At 36.5% G+C, this 13,284-nt stretch overlaps 1 long non-coding RNA gene across 2 annotated transcripts in view; it reads right to left on the minus strand.

Annotated features, from left to right (window-relative positions):
* Positions 1–7,372: 7,372 nt before the first annotated feature.
* The window catches only part of LOC129484128 (uncharacterized), a 45,298-nt gene continuing 39,386 nt past the window's right edge, over positions 7,373–13,284 (minus strand). Inside the window, exon 3 of one of the 2 annotated variants that reach the window (XR_008658357.2) lies at positions 7,373–7,432. This is a non-coding gene — a long non-coding RNA (uncharacterized lncRNA). The remainder of the gene's footprint in view (positions 7,433–13,284) is intronic. The other variant, XR_010121440.1, reaches the window with a different exon arrangement.

A 13,284-nucleotide genomic window follows, 5' to 3' on the forward strand; every position in this document is an offset into this window, starting at 1 on the left:
CATCCCAGGGATGAAGCCCACTTGATCATGGTGTATAAGCTTTTTGATGTGCTGCTGGATTCAGTTTGCCAGTATTTTATTGACGATTTTTGTATCAATCTTCATCAGGGATATTGGTCTGAAATTCTCTTTTTTGGTTGTGTCTCTGTCAGGCTTTGGTATCAGGATGATCCTGGCCTCATAAAGTGAGTTAGGGAGGATTCCCTCTTTTTGTATTGATTGGAATAGTTTCAGAAGGAATGGTACCACCTCCTCCATGTACCTCTGGTAGAATTCTGCTGTGAATCCATCAGGTCCTGGACTTTTTTTTGTTGGTAAGCTATTAATTATTGCTTCAATTTCAGAGCCTGTTATTGATCTATTCAGAGATTCAACTTCTTCCTGGTTTAGTCTTGGGAGGGTATATGTGTCCAGGAATTTATCCGTTTCTTCTAGATTTTCTAGTTTATTTGCGTAGAGGTGTTTATAGTATTCTCTGATGGTAGTTTGCATTTCTGTGGGATCAGTGGTGATATCCCCTTTATCATTTTTTACTGCATCTATTTGATTCTTCCCTCTTTTCTTCTTTATTAGTCTTGCTGGCGGTCTATCAATTTTGTTGATCTTTTCAAAAATCCAGCTCCTGTATTCATTGATTTTTTGAAGACAGGGATGCCCTCTCTCACCACTCCTATTTGACATAGTGTTGGAAGTTCTGGCCAGGGCAATCAGGCAGGAGAAGGAAATAAAGGGTATTCACTTAGGAAAAGAAGAAGTCACATTGTCCGTTTGCAGATGACATGATGGTATATCTAGAAAACCCCATCATCTCAGCCCAAAATCTCCTTAAGCTGATAAGCAACTTCAGCAAAGTCTCAGGATACAAAATCACTGTTCAAAAATCACAAGCATTCTTATACACCAGTAACAAACAGAGAGCCAAATCATGAGTGAACTCCCATTCGCAATTGCTTCAAAGAGAATAAAATACATAGGAATCCAACTTACAAGCGATGTGAAGGACCTCTTCAAGGAGAACTACAAACCACTGCTCAATGAAATAAGAGAATACAAACAAATGGAAGAACATTCCATGCCCATGGGTAGGAAGAATCAATATCGTGAAAATGGCCATACTGCCCAAGGTAATTTATAGATTCAGTGCCATCCCCATCAAGCTACCAATGACTTTCTTCACAGAATTGGATAAAACTACTTTAAAGTTCATATGGAACCAAAAAAGAGCCCACATCACCAATTCAATCCTAAGGCAAAAGAATGAAGCTGGAGGCATCATGCTACCTGACTTCAAACTATACTACAAGGCTACAGTAACCAAAACAGCATGGTACTGGTAGCACAACAGAGACATAGATCAATGGATCAGAACAGAGGCCTCAGAAATAATGCCGCATATCTACAACCATCTGATATTTGGCAAACCTGACAAAAACAAGCTATGGGGAAAGGATTCCTTATTTAATAAATGGTGCTGGGAAAACTGGCTAGCCATATGTAGAAAGCTGAAACTGGATCCCTTCCTTATACCTTATACAAAAATTAATTCAAGATGAATTAAAGACTTACATGTTAGACCTAAAACCGTAAAAACCCTAGAAGACAGTCTAGGCAATACCATTCAGGACATAGGCATGGGCAAGGACTTCATGTCTAAAACACCAAAAGCAATGGCAACAAAAGCCAAAATTGACAAATGGGATCTAATTAAACTAAAGAGGTTCTGCACAGCAAAAGAAACTACCATCAGAGTGAACAGGCAACCTACAGAATGGGAGAAAATTTTTGCAGTCTACCCATCTGACAAAGGGCTAATATCCAGAATCTACAATGAACTCAAACAAATTTACAAGAAAAAAACAACCCCATCAACAAGTGGGTGAAGGATATGAACAGACACTTCTCGAAAGAAGACATTTATGCAGCCAACAGACACATGAAAAAATGCTCATCATCGCCAGCCATCAGAGAAATGCAAATCAAAACCACAATGAAATAGCATCTCACACCAGTTAGAATGGCGATCATTAAAAAGTCAGGAAACAACTGGTGCTGGAGAAGATGTGGAGAAATAGGAACACTTTTACACTGTTGGTGGGACTGTAAAGTAGTTCAACTATTGTGGAAGTCAGTGTGGCAATTCCTCAGGGATCTAGAACTAGAAATACCATTTGACCCAGCCATCCCATTACTGGGTATATACCTAAAGGATTATAAATCATGCTGCTATAAATACACATGCACACGTATGTTTATGGTGGCACTATTCACAATAGCAAAGATTTGGAACCAACCGAAATATCCAACAATGATAGACTGGATTAAGAAAATGTGGCACATATACACCATGGAATACTATGCAGCCATAAAAAATGATGAGGTCATGTCCTTTGTAGGGACATGGATGAAGCTGGAAACCATCATTCTCAGCAAACTATTGCAAGGACAAAAAACCAAACACCGCATGTTCTCAGTCATAGGTGAGAATTGAACAATGAGAACACATGGACACAGGAAAGGGAACATCACACACCAGGGTCTGTTGTGTGGTGGGGGGTTAGGGATAGCATTAGGAGATATACCTAATGTTAAATGAGTTAATGGGTGCAGCACACCAACAGGGCATATGTATACATACGTAACAAACCTGCATATTGTGCACATGTACCCTAAAACTTAAAGTATAAAAAAAAAAAAAGGTAACTGAGATGACGGATATGTTAATTTGCTTGACTATTGAAACTATTTTACTATGTATATGTGTATCAAAACAACTTAAATATGCAATAAAAATGAATGAATATGACATTAACTTCTCATGTGCTCTCACTTTGGATCTAATCTTGCTACTGAATAACAAAAGGTATAGAGATATAATAATCACTCACCATCCTCTAGGTGTTATGGAATACGTTGGAGGAGTGGTGATAAAAAAATGGGTAATTCACAATTATTAACCTCAGGTTGCTTGAAGTTGATCCTATGTGCCCTGTAGCTAAATTTTCATTAATTCACGGGGTAATCCCAACTGATACAAACATTATCAAGTTGCCAATAGTGCCAGCCTTGAAGTGTTGGTCAAACTTTTGATTCTTGGCTGTATTCATTTGCAGGCTCCAGTTTCTGTTTTGTGTTTTATGTAAGTAAGTATATGGAAGTTGGCCTCTCATTCTTTAAATTACCTTCTGTTATAAGCTTCTGTTACGCCATGTTTGCTTGGCTTACTTATGCCTCTAAGGTCTCCCGTTGCTATTCTTTCTAGGCTTCTCTCATCAGCTCTTAAATTCTGGTGCTTCTCAGGAGCTGGCCCTCCATCCTCTGCTCTTATGCTCTATAATCTCTTAAGAGTTATTTAATTTGCAGCCATGCCTCCAGAAACACCTGTCATTTTATTCCTCTTGAATCTGTACCTATATTTTCAACATTCCTTTTCTGCTAGAGACACACATGGGCCTCCCATGGTACTCACGATCTCTACATGCTCATTATGGAACTCCTCCTCTTCTCTTCTCCCATGCTTCCTCTTCCAACTTACTCCTCTCCTGCTTTGCATAGGCAAGTTATGGGAATACGACACACCTGGTTATCAAAGCCAGACACTCCACCGTTTTTTTTTTTTACCTCCTGTCCATTCATCTCACCCCCTTCCTTCACTGTATCTGTTACATCGCCAAACCCACTTAATTTTACCTCTGATATAATTCTACTCTATCTAGCCTCATATTCCCTACCATCATCTTCTCTCACGTGGACTATATTATATTTTTTAAACTGGTCTTTTCCTCCTTTTCATTTTTATTCCTCTACAGTCCATCTTTTTGACATTGCTATGGCACTCAAATCTTCAGAATAAAACAAACTCTTTTTTGGAAATTTAGGCTCTTCAGGATTTAGAGACAGCAGCTATCATCCTTTGCTTGATATTCAGAATATCTGGGTAACTTTTTAAAAACACAGGCTCACAGGCCACTCATCTGAAATTCTGATTTAATTGGTCTGGAATAGGTTCTAGGCATAAGTAAGTATTTCTTAAACAAAAAACCAAGGGATGGAAATATGCAGTAAGATTATATGTAACAAACCTGCATGTCCTGCACATGTATCCCAGAACTTAAAGCATTAAAAAAAGTTGTATTCATCGAAGAATAATGGTTCCCAGAGGCAGTGGGTAGGTGAGGAGTGAAGGAATGGGGAATTACTGGTCCAAAGTTACAAAGTTTCAGCTAGACAAGAGGAATAAATTTTGAGATCTACTGCAAAGCAGGATGACTGTAATCAATAATAATATGTTGTATATTTCAAAATAACTAAGAGTAGTTTCAAATGTATCACCACAAAAATATCAAGGAAGTGAAGTGATGGATATGTTAATTAGCTCGATTTAATCACTCTAAATTGTAGACATACCAAAACATCACATTGTACTATATAAATATAATTATGAAAAAAAATCAGACCTGATGTTTGAAATGATAATTATTTTTATAACCTCATTTCAGATTTAACAATGTCATATTATATCTTAGTATGTATCCATATTACCCACATGGGAACTACATGTCTCTATAAAGTTACCCAGGTGTGATATCCAAGATATTCAGTCAAGAGGGAGTGTATAACTGTTACTTTTAGTCTTCATTCAGGTTAGTACTGCCCAGCCACAGTTTGTACAGTATTTTTCCCACTTTGCAATTTTAAAAACCTATCATTCTTGATTTTATTAACTTGCCATTCTATCAAATTTAAACATGTTTTTATTTTTTAAAAGACCATGTCCAAGTGGCAATTCTATCTGTATCTCCGTCAAAAAAGCATCAGTTGAAGAAATCTGAGAAATTTAACCAGCTCTGAACTCATCAATATTTCAATGTCTGTTATTTATTTATTATTATTATTTTTTTGAGGTGGATTCTCACTTTGTTGTCCAGGCTGGAGTACAGTGGTGCGATATCAGCTCACTGCAACTTCTGCCTCCTGGGCTTAAGTGATTCTCCTGCCTCAGCTTCCTGAGTAGCTGGTATTACAGGTGCCCCCAATCATGCCCAGCTAATTTTTGTATTTTTAGTAGACACGGGGTTTCACCATGTTGGCTAGGCTGGTCTCGTACTCCTGAGCTCAAGTGATCCACCCGCCTCAGCCTCCCAAAGTGCTGGGAGTAGAGGTGTGAGCCACTGGCCCAGCCCCAAGGCATTTTTTTAAACCAGGACTTCTGTATAATGAAACTTTTCTCGATATTTTTTAACCACATCCTCTTACTTATTACATCCATTCCAACTACCTGTCTTCATCTCATCACACCGAAGTACTCAAACTGTCCACAGGCTGCAGAATGAATTCATTAGGACTTTATATCATTTTTCAAATCATGGAATTGCACAATCTTTTGAATATGGAATTGGAAGGCCTTTATAGTTCATTCAGTAGAAAACTGGAACATTTTTGAAAGGTGATCTGCTTGACACCTTTCAAAGAGTACAAAACCTTGTGAAGTAGCAGATGCAATGATTGCCAATATCCTTTATGAAATGACTTTCAGAGTTTGAGATTAAATTGGCTTTTCTGAAATACGTAAGTATCTGGAAAAACACAACATTTCTAATCTTGCTTTGGAAAGCCTTTAAGTAAAAATCAATTTCTTATCTTCTTTGAAATAAACATGGAATATCCTAAGGTTTTATTCATGTTTCATGAATTTCGCAGCATTCATCACATTTTAAAGTTATTTTTGATGCTTTGCATTGTATTAAAATCTCTCTTGGAATGAGAGGCCTGAAAAACAATCGTAATATACTGTTGTTGTCTAACAATATATCAAGTTTTTAATGTCTCTTACAATGCAATATTTTTATCATTCTTGTAGTTTATCCACATGTGTTTAATATTACTAGCAGAAACTTGGATTTTAGTAAATTAATTCTGATCTTTGTAAAATAAAACTATATCTATATCTATTAATTCTTTAGTCCATGAATCCATCTAACAATTATTATTGAACAAGTTCTAGGAGATAAGTACTATATAGTGGCTAAGAATTCTGAAAAATCATCTTATACCTATTATACAGAAGCAGAGCAAGACAAATGAACCAAAACTTACATAACACTGTGAATGTGTTTCAAGTTTAAAGATCTTAAAAAATACCTTTCATAAAACTAAAGATAAAACTTGATACTTGTTTCTACTACATTTGGTTTTATATACTTAGGCATATTATTTTTGAGTCTGGCATTAAATAAGCCAACGTATGTTTGCAGTCTATATCTTTATTCATGCCTTTGATTAAAATATTGAATAAGCAAGATCTAAAGAAAAGTAACATACTGAATATGCGACTAGAAACCTCTCTCCAAGTGACCAGGCTGGGCAAAATGCTGAAATCCCATCTCTACCAAAAAATAAGAGGTGGTGGTGCACCCCTGTAGCCCGAGACAGGAGGCTCACTCGAGCTCAGAAGGTAGAGGCTACAGTGAGCTATGACTGCCACTGCACTCAGCCTGACTGACAAAGTGAGACACTGTCTCACAAAAAAGGGAAGAAAACCTCTCTCTAAGATGAAAAAGGAGTAAGAGGGTATTTAAGGCACACGTCCCCAATGAGGCAGTCTAAATCAATATGAGCTTAAAATCCTTCCTAAACAATAATTAGTTCACTTATATTGTTCTGTTCTACAAAATCAAAGTATTCCTCTTAGAAACAATATTTACCAAATTTTCCTTTAGTATACCAATTGTGGTACAATTATGCCACTTCTCTTTAATCCTGCCTAGTAGTCCATGTTATCTGGTATAGTGTTCAAGTGTGCAGGCTTTGAGCCACACCATACGGGCACAAAAATTTCTTCTGCCACTTAAAATTGGGTGACTTACTTCACCTTTGTATGCCTCAGTATGACACTAGTTGCTACCTCCTATAGTTGTGAGGATAAAATGTGTGTATACAGGCAAAGCACTTAGTATTTAAATACAACTTAATTATAGTCATAATTATTACTATTACTATGATTATGGTTATTATTTGATTAACTCCCTCGATGAAAACAAAGCATAGGGAGTTGAATTGGAAAAGATTAGAATGGTGTTAAAGTTGGGTCCTGTGAAGTAAACAGAAGAGTCATGACAATTCCTTTGGCAAGAGAAGCCTCAAAATAGAATCTGGTTTTCAAAATCTACCTCCAAAGTAGAGAGATATGAAAGCTGGAAATGACATAAAGCTGTTTAGGTAGTCAAGTGGGTTTTCTTCTAAATCCATAGCTTTCTTCTAAATCTATTACAACCAGATGAATTAACCCTTTTCTTTGCTCAGGTACCTATTCTCAAAGTTAAGCCATTCTGGGTGCAAATTCCTTTGAGTTTTGAGATGATCATGATGGTCTTCACGCAGTCTTTCCCCCAGGTTGACACGTGGTTATTTCATTTAATCAGATTAAAATCAATACCTGGAAATACAAAGAAGTATATTTTTTAATTTCTCAAAAACTAATATTCACTAGTATGGAATGAATAATTGCATGCCTAGTTCTCCGTGTACTTGCTCTTTTAAGTAATATAGCTTGGTTTGCTTTCTTTTTCTTTTCTATCTACAATCAAATTCAAACTGCTATCACTGGGTCGTACATAATCAATCAAATAAACTAAAAAGCTACTGAAAGAATTTTCCATCACTAAGCTGCCTTTTGGCAGCTGTATAATTGATCTGCTTTACTAGACAGTCAAGTGCATACAAATGCGTTAGTGCTCATGGCTTGCTTCCAGGCCAACCCCAGGCTCACACTGCCAATTTTTTTTGTCATTGTAGGTAGGTGACTTTATGTATTTTTGGACTTTTATTGTATAATAATAGGGACAAGAAAAATAAATGTTCACCTAGGCGTCAAAGATAATTGTTAAGCCACTATTTTAAGTGATAGTTAACTATGGGACTCTATTGTTTTGTCAGGAATATAGAAAAATGTTTTAAATAATTACTCTTCCTGGGACACTTTGAGGGGTCAAATGTATTCTGTTCTTAAGTATCTGTTAAAACGTCTTTTGCATTCTCTCTGATCTGAGTGTTTTGATGTTGTGTGCAATGAACCAAAACATTGCATTACAAAAAGAAATCTTTATACAGTGGACAGCTTGTAGGTCTCTGAGGAATCTATTCAATTAGTGTCATGTCCTGGTTCCCTATAGTATCAAAATTCACAGAGAATTGAAATGTCTTAGAAGTTGTGTCCAATAAACCAAGAAAAGCATCATGAAATTTTTTCCTTAAAATGAAAGATAGAAAAAATTGTGTTTCTGCATAACTCATGTAAAAACAGTAGCCTAGAATCTGGCACTTAGTTGTTCATCACTGAAATGTGTTATCTGGGTCTGCTAACTTGACGTTATATAGCTATAATTTAAATCAAACCTACCTTGACTTTGACTCATGCTGCCAATTTTTTTTCTCAAGGAAATCTGAGAAAATCCTATTTCTTGGGGAGGAAAGGACATCAATTTGATATTATAGATTGCAGTCCAGCATTGGGATCAGGTGGAATAGGATAGATGCTCAGTGTGGATGGGAATGAGTAGAATCTTCTGGGTGAATGTCAACTGCTATCCATGGAAGGCAAAGAAAATGAAGACTAGACCAGAAGCCATATTGAACTTTATAAAGGCCTTTTCTGCATATATTGAGGTAATCATGTGGTTTTTGGGTTTAGTCCAGTTTATGTGATGAATCACTTTTATTGATTTGTGTATGTTGAACTAGACTTGCACCCTGGGGATGAAGCGTACTTGATCATGTTGGATAAGCTATTTGATGTGTGTCTGGATTTGGTTTGCCAGTATTTTGTTGAGGATTTTTGCATTGATGTTCATCAAGGATATTGGCCTGAAGTTTACTTTTTCTGTTGTGCCATTGCCAGGATTTGGTGTCAGGATAATGGTGGCCTCATAGAATGAGTTAGGGAGGAGTCCCTCCTCCTCAGTTTCTTGGAATACTTTAAGTAGGAATTGTTCCAGCTCTTCTTTATACCTCTGGTAGAACTCAGCTGTGAATCCTTCTGGTCCTGAACTTTTTTTGGTTGGTAGGACTCTCAATAAAGTAGGCATTAAAGGAATATACCTCAAAACAATAAGAGCCATACATGCAAACCCAGAGCCAATATCGTACTGAATGGGCAATAACTGGAAGCATTCCCCTTGAAAAACAGCACAAGACAAGGTTGTCCTCTCTCACTATCCCTATTCAGCATAGCGTTGGAAGTCCTGGCCAGGGCAATCAGGCAAGAGAAAGAAATAAAGCATATTCAAATAGAAAGAGAAATCAAACTATCTTTGTTTTCAGACATGATCCTATATCTAGAAAACCCCATCATTTCTACCCAAAAGCCTCTTAAGCTGATAAGCAAACTCATCAAAGTCTCAGGATACAAAATCAATGTGCAAAAATTACCAGCATTTCTGTATGCTAACAACAGGCAAGCTGAGAGCCAAATCAGGAATGAACTCCCCTTCACAATTGCTACAAAATGAATAAAATAGCTAGGAATACAGCTAACAAGGGAAGTGAAGGACATCTCCAAAGAGAACTACAAACCACTGCTCAAAGTAGAGAAGACACAAACAAATGGAAAACATTCCACGCTCATGAATAGGAAGAATCAATATCATTAAAAAGGCCATACTGCCCAAAGCAATTTACAGATTCAATGCATCCTATTAAACTACCAAAGGCATTCTGTACATAATTAGAAAAAAAAACTATTTTAAAATTCATATGGACCCAAAAAAGAGCCTGAATAACCAAGGCAACCCTCACCAAAAAGGACAAGGCTGAAAGTTATCACACTGCCCGACTTCAAACTATACAAAGGGCTAAAGTAACCAAAACAGCATGGTACTGGTACAAGAACAGACAGACCAATGGAACAGGATAGAGAACCCAGAAATAATGCTGCACACCTGCAACCATCTGATCTTTGACAAACCTGACAAAAACAAGCAATGGGGAAATGATTCCCTATTTAATAAATGATGCTGGGATAACTGGCTGGCATTAGTTGAAAAACTGGAACTGGACTCCTTCTTTACACCATATACAAAATCAATCCAAGATGGAATAAAGACTTAAATGTGAAATGCCAAACTGTAAAAACCCTAGAAGTAAACCTAGGCCATATTATTCAGGACACAGACACTGACAAAGATTTCATGACCAAGATGCCAAAAGGAATTACAAAAAAAGCAAAAGTTGACAAATAGAACCCAATTAAACTAAAGCGTTTCTTCACAGCACGTGCGCACGCGCACACACACACACACAAAAACAACTATCAATAGAGTAAACAGACAACCTACAGAAAGGGAGAAAATTTTTGCCATCAATTCGTCTAGCAAATGTCTAATATCCAGCATCTATAAAGAACTCAAACAAATTTACAAGAAAAGGCAAATAACGTCATTAAAAAGTGGGCAAAGGACATGAACAGACACTTCTCAAAAGAAGACATACATGTGGCCAACAAACATATGCAAAAAAGCTCATCAGTCATCATTAGAGAAATGCAAATCAAAACCGCAATGAGATACCATTTAACACCAGTCAGAATGGCAATTATTAAAAAGTCAAACATAACAGATGCTATTGAGGTTGTGGAGAAAAAGGAACTCTTTCACACTGTTGTTGGAAGTGTAAATTAATTCAACCATTGTGGATGACGGTGTGGCGATTATTCAAAGCCATAAAGCCAAAAATACCGTTCAACCTAGCAATCCGATTACTGGGTAATTCCCAAAGGAATATAAATTATTCTATTGTAAAGATACATGCACAAGTATATAATTGCAGCACTATTCACAACAAAGACACAGAATTAACTTAAATGCCCATCAGTGATAGACTGGATGAAGAAAATATCACACATATACACCAAGAAATATTATGCAGCTGTAAAAACAAATCAGATCATGTCCTTTGTAAGGACGTGGATGAAGTTGGAGGCCATTATCCTTATAAAACTAATGCAGGAACAGAAAACCAAACACTGTATGTTCTCACTTATAAGTGGGAGCTAAATGATGAGAACACATGGGGTGAGGAACAGCACACACTAGGATCTGCTGGTGGGGGGCAGGAGGAGGGAGAGCATCAGGAAAAATAGCTAATGCAAGCTGAGCTTAATACCTAGGTGATGGGATGATCTGTGCAGCAAATCCCCATGACACACATGTACCTATGTAATAAACCTGCACATCTGCACATGTACTCTTAAAATAAAAGTTGGAAATAAAAACATCCATATAAAAAAAGAAAATGAAGAGTAGAGAAGTTGGCTCTACTACCAACATCAAATGATGAACAAAGTTCTATGAATGACATTAAAATCTTACCAAAAAAGTAGTTGGGGAGTTAAATATAGGCAGAAAATAAAGAGCAAGTAGCAGGAGGAAGCAACCCAGGAATATTTTGTTTTTAGCTCCTCAAGCTCACTTTAATTGGTTATTGTCACTATATTGTATAGCTTTTTGGTTATTGATTGTGTAATATTTGGTTGAAAGGTTTGGCATAAAGGTACAGTTTTTACGTAGACAGCTTCCTTCCCAGGCTGCAATGACTGCACATCTGCTCTCACCTGCTTGATACTGGCCTCTGCTCTTGGAGAATATAGGGCGACGGATGGCTGCTTATGGCGCCATCGATGCCCCGATGGCTTGAATGATTTCTGACTCTACCTAGACCCACAGTCTGACTCCTTCAAATCTTTTGATTTTTTTTCCTTTCTATGCCTATGTTCTTCTAGTTTTTCTTATTTACTGCCTATTAGATAGTCTTCTTTGTCTCAACTTCCATTTCTGGCATGATGTCAATTCCTGGTTGCCTACTTGCCTCGTGTGCAGGTGTATCTTGATCTCTACTCTGTTATTGGTCCTGACTCTGCCCTATTCAAGTGGTCACAATTTATGAACAGCCTCACACTTCACTCTTCATTCAGTTAATGGGCCCACTATTTGCCAAATTTTGTTTTTATCTTATAATCCTAGAAAGTAAATAATTAAACAGCAAGCATAAAATACATTTTCTCCTTTAATCAGAATTTGGTACCTGGAGACTATAATAATGACTGTCATCCTGGCAAACAAATTGATGATTTTTGCTGGTGGGACAGTTCTTATTTTGGAAATACTTTTGGCAAGAGATGCCTGATTTTCTAGCCTTGTCAATAGCAAACAGCCATGAATTTCAAAGATTTATGAGGCATGATTATCGGAAGACAAATGACTATATTTTATACCAAAAGTTACTCCTGCTGTGTATGTGATGTGACTCCATATGTGTTCTGGAGAACTTCATATTTTAATCTGTGCCAGATGTATCCTCACGGCGTAAGAAAAGGCCTAGAGAGTTAAGTTCGTCGTCTTGGACCCATTTTTGTTTGTTCTTTGTCTCATGATTAATTGTTTCCTTTGAATAATTAGTAACTTACATTGGATAAGCTTTCTGATTCTCATGATACTGATTGCACAATCTAATCCTTTTTGCATTACTATTTACTCAATATCGTTTTGCTCTTATTAATCAATGTCCACAGTTCTAAGGCTGAAATCTACTAAAATCTCCAAGAGTAAGATCGTTTCATTATAAAGTCCTGTCATGAGAAAATAAATCATTGTGAATATATGAAAGAACTTATTTGAGCACTGCAAGGCAGATCATGGCTTTTACTTGAAGTTACTTATTTTTAATATATAACTTCTGTAATCTCTCTCAGAAATATTCATCAAGAAAAACTACCAATTATGTTAGTGCCATTTCTGAAAAGCTACCTTTTCTTTTTCTAGAAATATGGGAAAGTTGTAAAAAATTATATTTCCTCAAAATTTTGGGTAAATATAATTGCATAATACAACCTATGGCAAATATTTAAATCTTTATTACTCCAAAGGAAAATAAATTGGCTTTGTCTAATAATTACTAAATATCTACTAAATACTAGGACATGTGCTATGATTAACATGTGTTAATTAAATCTCATATGCCCCACAATTTCTTTCAGGTAGCAATTATTATTTATAGGTAAGAAAACAGATTTGAGAAGTTAAGGAGTAGGTAGTCCCTGGATTATATTCACAAAATGACAGAGGACAAGTTAAATCAGAGCTAGTTTAATGAATGCCCATCCTGTCTTTCCTACAGCATGCTATGTAATGTAACACTGATCTAAGCACACATTAGTATACGGTAAACTGGGAAAAGTGTTGCTCTGGATTCTGTACAATTATTAGAACATTTAATAATAATTTTATAGGAACTATT

This window comes from Symphalangus syndactylus, chromosome 6 (assembly GCF_028878055.3).
Source record: "Symphalangus syndactylus isolate Jambi chromosome 6, NHGRI_mSymSyn1-v2.1_pri, whole genome shotgun sequence".
NCBI classification, from domain to species: Eukaryota; Metazoa; Chordata; class Mammalia; order Primates; family Hylobatidae; genus Symphalangus; species Symphalangus syndactylus.